This window comes from Sinocyclocheilus anshuiensis, unplaced genomic scaffold, assembly GCF_001515605.1.
Source record: "Sinocyclocheilus anshuiensis isolate Anshui unplaced genomic scaffold, SAMN03320099.WGS_v1.1 scaffold1746, whole genome shotgun sequence".
In the NCBI taxonomy this organism is placed as follows: Eukaryota; Metazoa; Chordata; class Actinopteri; order Cypriniformes; family Cyprinidae; genus Sinocyclocheilus; species Sinocyclocheilus anshuiensis.
In genome coordinates this window covers 509,463-517,990 of record NW_015545562.1, presented here as the reverse complement: position 1 = coordinate 517,990, position 8,528 = coordinate 509,463, and the positions used below count along the sequence as shown (strand labels likewise).

The following is an 8,528-nucleotide window of genomic DNA, read 5'->3' as shown; positions in this document are numbered from 1 at the left end:
CTGACCCGCAGGGTCGTTGTCCTCCGCCTCCACACCTGCTGGGTCTGGATTAGTCTGTGCCTCTCCACTGACGTCAAAACTCTCCACAGGCCTTAGAAGAATTCCATATGATGGATCGCCTCCGCTTTGTTTGAGTCAGCGGCCACCCTTGTGCTACCATGTTTTTCCAGTGATAACAGAGCATCATAATCATCTATATGTGGAGTTTAACTGAGGTACCCTGTTGTCCTAAGCCATGGTTTCTATGCGGCCTGTTTTACACGGTTGAATCTCTTTTTGGAGCAAAATCTGGAATGTCAAATCTCAACCACAAAGGTCATGTCTTCAATTCTCCTCTGACCTCTCCATTCTACTGAGTCTTTGTTGTATCAGTATTCTCTCTGTGACATCTTCACATTCACATTCTTGCAACAGCTGTCTTTGGAGACTGTTACCCACTTTGAGCCACTGAATAGCAGGCAGCTGATTTTATCAAAGCTGACATATCGTCATCTTGATCTGATTTCACTATAATTCCCTCAACAGGATTCAATGTGTATGCATCAAATTGTTGTGAGGTCATGTCTGTTGCACAAGACTGCTGTTGTACTTGACTATCATTGGATTTGGCTGTAGCAGTTATAGAGTGACACAAACTCTGAAATGTTTTAATTTGTCATAATAAAATATCATAATACCAGAAATGGCTGTTGCACAAATCATTCCAATGTACATACCATTCTTATTGTGTGATATTAACATTAATTTTAGCTCCATTACACTACAGATGGCATAGACCATAGAAGTACAGTGCATTCAATGGATTGTTCTGTTGTTTAACAAAATATTGCTTGATCAGCTGACAAAACGTCTTTCAGAAAAACATTCACCAAAAATGCATTAAACAGTTTTGAAAGTAAAGACTTCAAATCTATCCCGAGTTTACAGCCTCGTTTTCATCCACGCTAAATTCAATATGGCATCTAGCCTGACTAAGGTCTGTTATGACATGATTATGGGATCCTGTTGCCACCAGGATTGTGTGACATTCAGAATTTAATTGCCTTTTTAATTTCAAATCAGCTTCTAAATTTGAATCGAGTTCACATTGCGTTAACAAGAATTGAAAAGAAGCTTTAAATAGTAACTAACAAGACAAACTTTGAATGTTGGCTTGACAAAGCTTTGTTTTTTAGCTTTATTAAGTCTTAAGTTTTCTAAGTTTAATGTGCCACCTTTAGAACTTTGCATTTAGTTAATATATTTCATCATATACATTCACATTATCCCTTTGAGGTTTGGCCAATTCCATTCAAACTCATAAATTGAAAGGGCGTTTGATGTGATTGCATGAGGACACTTTGGCTGTCTGCATGTCATGATGTTCAAATGATGTGCAAGGCCTATTTGTCTAGCTACCAGCAGAATGGTAGTGATTTACAGAGTGATTCTTAGGTAAACAGGAGCTGCTCTTCATTTTCTGCCATAATACTGAATTGATTAGCATGGTGTTAATACAGAAGCCTGCATTTTGCTTTAACACACCCTCTTGTATTTTATGAATTTTGAATACAAGTACATAGGATGATGAAATAATAGCATATTCTGACAAGAGGATGCAATGCATCAAAGAAAGTGATTTCTCAGACTCTCTTCAATACAGTGTAAAACTGCAGGAGGTATAATAGAGTTGAGCATTTTGATTACACATTGAACTATACATAAATTATTCATGCCATTTTGAAGAAGACACCTCCAGTTAATGTATGAATTCAAAACTAGTTTTGCTGCATAAAACAAAACATTCTTATAAGAAAGATGGTTTCAAAACTACTATTCCTTTCATGCTTTCCATCAAATAAAAACACAGCATAAAGCTAATTTTTCACTTTTCTGTTCTCGTCTGTTCCATTTGACACTTTTAGTCTCAGTAGGTGGGTCACGAAACATTCTAGAATTGGTTTGTTTCAAAACAAGTTTTTCACTGTACTTTAACAGGTCGGTGACTGTTCCTCAGGCATATAGGTCTCCTTATTGATGCCTGCATTGGGAGAAAATCTTTAACTATGGTGCTGACTTCAACAAATGTGCAAATGACAAACAACACCCTGTAGATGTAGCTGAAAGGGTGGAAAATCTGCTAACTGCCTCGTAACTTTTCGACTTCTTCACATCGTCCATCACTCTGCTGTTGGGTAGGTGGAAAAGGTAAGCAAACAACTTAAAGGGACAAACTGTCATGGGACTCTACTGTCAGACCACAAGTGTGTTAGTGCTTTAAGAACCATATGCCACATGTCATTTCGAAGAAACCAAGAAAGAACCCACATCCTAGAGAAAAAGATCCATTGCTTCTATTTGTCCCCAGATACAGTGCCTGTCCTGTAATAATGATGAAAAATAGATCCGTGTCATTGCTAAGTTCTGATGTGAAATGACTGTGGTAGGGTCAATGTTATTGTACATTAAATTGAAGGGGAGAATGGGGTTGGTTGGCACAATTTTCATTCTTTGTTATATCTCTGGCGTAACAAATGAAAGCTTATATAAAACAGACACGCCTCATAATACATTCTGTTAATGACTAATGTTATGTTACATCTGGTAAAAGTATGCACAGTGAAACATTAATCATTTTCAATCTGAAGTAACGCTACTCACATTTCTGACATATTTTTCATGATATATGATTAAGTTTACAATGTTTTATAATGTTTTAACACTTTTTACATTTAAGAATTAAGTTGATGCCAAAAATAGGCTATATAAAGTTGAAGCAGTTTTTGGGGGTATTTACACGACACTGGGTTTAACTAAAAATTAAAAACCTTTTATGTGGTTTGGTTGTTCATTTACCTGACAACATTTTGGGTGTCCTGAAAATGCAAACTTTTGAAAACGGTTTCAAGGTGCGAGTTTTGGAAATCAATACCATATCATCTCTGTGTAAACTACAAAAACATGAATTTGTGAAAATGGTGACGACATGTGGATATGTACATGTTCAGTATATGTGTGCAGACTCGTGTTTCTTTACAAAGTAACATTTCTGGCCTGGCATGTATAGGCCTAATACACTGTTTTTAGTCATTTTCGCAAATCTGTGTGAACAGGAAGTGTTTTGACAACGATGTTGTCTTTATGCAAAGCATTTAAAAAATGCTAAGGAAAAACTTTTCTGTTTTTAGTACATTAACACATAACCATGCCTTTTGTTTCGAATATACAATTAAATCCTTTATAATATATAATAAGGATTAGTCTAGTTGGCGTGTGTATATCCGCGCCGTTAACAACTATTTTCGCCCCATATTTTTCTTTAGAAAATTTTTTTTTTTTTAAACATACCCCTTGAAAGCAATTGTATAAGCAACACGTTGGCTAATTAAAAATAATAATCATGATACAATAAAAAAAAATTTAATACTAGAAATAACAAAGACGGAATGAGTGGATCTCAAAGACTTTCACATCTAGCTGACTTGCTGATGTCATTTTCTATCATTGCTCTATCCGAGTTCGGTCAGAGCGAGAAGAGGCACAATTTGCGCACACTCAAAAGAGCACACACCACAGCAGAGCTCGCGGAGCACTGTGAAAACACGAGATAGGTTGGTGGTGATGAACACAGACCGACGCTGAGCTCTATTGTATATCTATAGCGTCACTTCACCTCGAGCGCTCCGCGTGGACTGTCCTCGCTGCAGTAATCGCTGCGTCTCTCCCTTTCACCCCAAAAAAACCTCACCGCAGTTGTCAGCCGATTAGTGAGCACTTCCATCGCGTTTACCTTTTAAAGTCGCCCGAAGCAGGAATCGTCAGACCTCCCTTTGGCTCTCCGTATCGGTAAGTCCCTATGACTATGTGTTTTCGCTGGAATAAGAAACCTTTAGAAAGTCGTTAGGGATTGACGTGACGATGGTTGAGCTGGTTCATCTAGCCTACCTGCAGCATTGCAATGCACTGATAAATTTCAGAGGATGAAATGTGTATAATTATGAATACTTTTGTATAGACAAACCCCTTTAATCCACTTTATTGTGAAGATTATTCAAATTGACTGTTAGCAGTATAAACATCACTGTGTGGGGATATTACAAATGCCATTATGAGTTCATCCCGAGGGGTACCAGAGGACACACTAGTAAAGTTGAGGTTAAAAAAATGTGATCTTGCCTTGTCAAATAAATGGACAATAGTTGACAATGGCCCCAGGTGTACACGTCTGAGACAGCTTGTGTGTCTTACGTAGCTATCTACTGTGTGTCATTCTAGGGCTAGGTGAGAAACATTTGGCAGCACAGGTTGGTGCATATCATTTATTTTGTATGCTTTTGACAGATTAGGGAGTCAAAAAAAACCAAAACCAAAAAAAATAATGAACGTGAACTGGATTATTTTTAGAATTGTATTGTAATTTTCAACCAGCCTGAAAGGATTCTAAAAGAATACAGAATCTTAAGATTCAGATTAATGTCATTTCGTTATTGTGTTATAAACAGAATGCTTGTATTGTATTTTGCTTCTGTGCAGTTAAAGAAAACCTAAAATGGAGCTTTGAAATCCTGAACATTTCCTTTAAATTCATTTTGATGTCCTACAGGGGCAATTGTACTGTTTGTTCTAAATATCTAGTTTTTGTTTTGTGTTATGATGGAATCCTATAGGAATTTCCCATTAATATCACTTCCAGCAAGAAATTCCAACTTCAGGATTTTTCAGTTAGGAGGATATCATAATGCTGTGATATTGCTGTTTTATAGTAACCATTTTTAAATGACTTACTTGACCAACTGTCCTCACTGCTAATACAGCTTCTTATGCACTGCATAATCTATGCATACTGTACAAGGGTGATAGAGCAGAAATAGTGAAATTTTAAGCATGTATTTCCTATAATCAATTATCTACAATTTTACACTCTCAAGGTCATACTGTAAAATAATGAAATAATTGAAATGTTTGTTATATAATGTGACTGTCTGAATAAGCTGGATGTGCTAAATCATTTGGCTGGCTAAATTCACGTGTGACATAATCTGTCAGGCTTGTGTGGATGGGAGCACTGTTATGATGAGTCGACTCAGGGATTAAAACGCCTTTTGATCTCTGGACAGGGCTCAGTTTGCATAGTCATCATAATGGCTGCTAGTCGGTTCTTAGATGACACAAATGCTTGTACAACATAACACATTGTTGTGTTGATCATAACACAGAATTTTCTGTAGCGCAAATATAAGATGAGCTCAACATATACACATAGTAGATCAGAATATGCTGTGTGCTCCACTGTGCAGCTGCTACTTTGGATGAACCACTGCTAGTCCTTGTGTACACCAAAGATCAGTATAATCTATCTGCATTACAGCAGTGTCGCGTGAAAAGGCAAAATAATTTTAAGAGATCGATTCAACCTGTGCAGTATAGTCACAGGGGACAGAGTATTCTCTCTGCTCTCCTGTTGCAGCAGAAATAGCACTGATGCAGCCTAAATGGAAAATGGAGTGGACTATTGCATTTTAGGTAGACAGGCTCTTCGGTTCCTTTTATAGCCTGCAGTGACCAATTCTTTTCAACAGTAACAGTAGATCAGATGGACCTTATTGTTTAATCTTACCCTACATTTTTTGTTTGTCTAGAATGATGCAACAAGTAGCAATATCTCATTTTTGCATCTTATTATTATTTATACTAGGGCAAATTAAATCCTAAACGTTGGAATCGTTTTTTTAATGTTTTGAAATTGAATTTTCACAGCCCTGAGACAAAAGATTCTCATGCATCCTCGTAAAAATGTTCGCTAGAGTGCTCTTAAAAAGATTTAACAGTAGGAATTGGAAATTAGTATTGTATTTGTAATTTCTGTAGTTGTTTCTCATTGCTATAGCACATGGAAATTCCTCTCTGGAGAGTTTATGGAAAGTAAGTTTAAATTTGGATAGCTTAGATGGGCGTCTAAATTTAATGGGATAGTTCACCCAAGAAAGATTGTTCTGTCAACATTTGCTCACCCTCGTGTTGTTCCAAACCTAAATCACTTTCTTTCTTTGGTGGGACACAAAACGAAGATATTTTGGTATCCAAACAATTTTGGTTACCATTGACCTCCATTTTATGAATAAAAACACTTTGACAAACTGTCTCAAAATATCTTCTTTTATGTTACACAGTTTGAAACAACATGAGGGTGTGTAAACAATGACAGAAGTTTCAATTTTGAGTGAACTATCCCTCAAGAATGAACATTCTGCCATTATTTCAAACATATGACTTTTTCTTCAATTGAACGACAAAAGAAAACCGTTTTGACTTGTTCTTTTCTTTTCTATACAGTGAAAACATAGATGTGACCAGGGGCTGTAAAACTCCAAAAAGGGGAAAAATCCCAAAAGATAGCTTTGTGTGCGATTGAAATTTTAGAAGAAAATCACGTGTTCACATGACATCAGTAAATGATGATTGAATTTGAATTTATGAGTAAACTATTCCATCCTCAATTGGTAGAAATACTGTAAGTCAGTGAAATGAAGAGAACAAAACGTTTCCACCAATCCTGTTGACCAATTATTGGATCATTTGAACCTTCAATTTTGTGGCTTGACAGAAATCATGTAAATCTTTGACAATGGAGGGATCAGCTGGATGAGGATTCAATTAGGAATGATGCTGATCGTCTAATTAGTTTGGTATCATAAATCACACTTACAGAATGGGAACATGCTATACGGCAATGCGTTATTGCTGATTCATAGTCAGCTTCAGCGCAGCTGTTTTTAGCACTCTGAATTTGCTATGCTGTGCTTTTTTCTCATGGGTGGATCCCTCATAAAGAGCGGTATTCCACAAGGACTTGGGCCTCCAATGCAGTCTGCAGCTCAAGATGGGTTATGCTCCTGCCTTTAAAAGCGCACCTGCTCACAATCCGGGCTTGATGGCTTCATTTTCACCATGTTAAAATGTGTAAATGTTTGTTTAGTAGTATTTTCTGCATTCCTGTCTTTAGAAAACAGTCAAGATGTATGTCTTTTACTCAGCCATTTGATTGAAAATAAAATGCATTTGTGTGGGAAACTAATCATTATCGTCAGCATCGCTGCTCGTTTGTCAGTCTCAGACTGAAAATTAATTGTAATGAACTTTGAAGCACAATGTTTTCATCGAGTGTTTACGTGAGCCTCTATGAATGTGATGAGAGCTCATCTCTATGGTTTAGTAGCAGTGAAGAAATTAAAAAGCAGCAGAATTACTCAGCATTTCATCCGCAGCACTGCTGCCATGCTTTCCATCTCTCTCTCTCTGCTTTCATTGTATCCTTTTTTAATGTAACAGAAGGATGGGCTTTTTCAATTTGCAAAAAAATGTAAATGTCACGTTGAAGCTTAGGATGTGATGACCTTTTGGTAATTATGGGTATGATGCTTTGTTTAATTAACCCATTTCTCTGACAGTAACGCACACACTGTGTGTGACAGCCATCTAGGGGGAAAAGTGCTAGGGACCGCTCTTATAAGCATGTGGGCAGGATAAAACACTGCTCGTCCTCCAAAGGGACAGACAAATGTATAATAATAATTATAAGCTGAAATAGGGGATTTCTTATGAGAATGCTCTCATGCCTAGTGAGATATTATTTACTGACACAGTCTATTCTGGAATATTCTCTAGGCGCTTTTTCATTTTCCCTGTGCTAAGACAACTGTATGAATGGCTTTGTGTTAATGAAAATGATGGGATCTTTCAAGAAAAACACTGCACTAGAAGCTCCAGACTTTTGGTGTGTTTGTCCCACTGATCTAAGCCTCCTTTAAATGTAATCAGCCAGCATGAAATGATATAATCCACAATGACTCACTAAAGCCATCATATTTATTCAACTGCACGGCTTGCTTAGATTTATTTTAGCCATGATATTAATTATGAAATGAGTATTCCCGCTTGCAATGTACCTTTAGTACATCAGTATTTGTGCGCTTAGCTTAATATCCCATTTTCTCAAATTCAGTTCAATTTGTGTAGTACATTTACAGTATATATTTACTGTATACTCTATAGGATATTTAAAGGGGTCATATGATGCGATTTCAATTTTTCCTTTCGCTTTGGAGTGTTACAAGCTCTTGGTGCATAAAGAAGATCTGTAAAGTTGCAAAGACTAAAGTCTCAAATCCAAAGAGATATTCTTTATAAAAGTTAAGAGTCAACCACGCCTACCTAAAATGGCTTGTTCTAACACGCCCCCACATGTCTACGTCACGATGTGGGAAGATTTGCATAATGCCGCTCAAATGTTCACGCAAAGAAAGAAGGCGTAACTTTTATTCTTGCTGTAGTATTGTTGTTGCCGCCGCCGCCATGTCGTGAAGGCGCTGTGTGTTTAGTTGTGAAAGCGAAACTACTTTGTTTGGCCTTCCAAAAGAGGACGATATCCGCTTCGTCATGCCTGGAGCTGATCTGTGCTGGTTGCTGAGGAAATATATAAACTTCGCGCTGTGGATCGGATCGGCTTTCATCGTGGACAGCCCGGGGTCAGCACATGTGGTTTCCGCAAG

At 37.3% G+C, this 8,528-nt stretch overlaps 1 protein-coding gene across 1 annotated transcript in view; it reads left to right on the top strand.

The window, feature by feature from the left end:
• The first annotated feature begins 3,493 nt into the window (after positions 1 to 3,493).
• The window catches only part of LOC107698351 (visinin-like protein 1), a 31,196-nt gene continuing 26,161 nt past the window's right edge, over positions 3,494 to 8,528 (top strand). Inside the window, exon 1 of the mRNA XM_016499313.1 lies at positions 3,494 to 3,825. The gene's annotated coding sequence lies outside the window, so the exon portion shown is untranslated. The remainder of the gene's footprint in view (positions 3,826 to 8,528) is intronic.